Raw genomic sequence first — 800 nt, 5'->3', positions numbered from 1 at the left:
GACAAGGGGAGATGGAGAGGAGAAGGGAGTTGAGGGAAATTGGAAGGAGAGGTGAACCATGAGAGACTATGGACTCTGAAAAACAACCTGAGGGTTTTGAAGGGGCGGGGGGTGGGAGGTGGAGGGATACAGGTGGTGGGTATTGTAGAGGGCACGGATTGCATGGAGCACTGGGTGTGGTGCAAAAATAATGAATACTGTTACGCTGAAAAAAAAAAAGAAAAGAAAAGAAAAAAAAAAAAGACTTAGTTATTGTCTGTGTTTTCTTTTGAAACTATGGCCACTTCAACAACACATCATATTATATTTGCTTCTTCTTTGTCCTTGCCTCATTTCCTATTTCCCTTTATTTTTGCTGCCCCTGAATTATACTCTACAATAAAGCATTAGCATATAAAAATATATATATAGGCCTAAATGACCAATATGGCTTAAAAACAGAAAGACTTTGGAAAATTTTTTCCATTTAAGTAAGCTATATCTTTAAATCAAGTCACTGTGATCATCATTATTCTACAGAATATTCTATAGAATATTCTACAGAATATGTAAAGTCTGACCATCTATTGAGAGATGGTACAGGAAGTGTACATTTAACTATTTTACAGACTGGGGTTATATCAATGCACAAAACAATTTTTTTAATCATTTATTTTAATTTATTTTCAGCATAACAGTATTCATTGTTTTTGTACCACACCCAGTGCTCCATGCAATCCGTGCCCTCTCTAATACCCACCACCTGGTTCCCCCAACCTCCCACCCCCCCACCTCTTCAAACCCTTCAGATTGTTTTTCAG

The 800-nt window shown here is 37.5% G+C and overlaps 1 protein-coding gene across 1 annotated transcript in view; it reads right to left on the bottom strand.

The window, feature by feature from the left end:
- LOC111144134 (dedicator of cytokinesis 3) overlaps window positions 1-800 on the bottom strand; it is a 588,346-nt gene that overhangs the window by 285,845 nt on the left and 301,701 nt on the right. The window lies entirely within an intron of this gene.

The sequence above is a fragment of the Enhydra lutris genome, unplaced genomic scaffold (assembly GCF_002288905.1).
Source record: "Enhydra lutris kenyoni isolate GAN:26980312 unplaced genomic scaffold, ASM228890v2 scaffoldscaffold10, whole genome shotgun sequence".
Lineage (NCBI taxonomy): Eukaryota > Metazoa > Chordata > Mammalia > Carnivora > Mustelidae > Enhydra > Enhydra lutris.
This window is presented reverse-complemented; position numbering and strand designations above follow the sequence as displayed.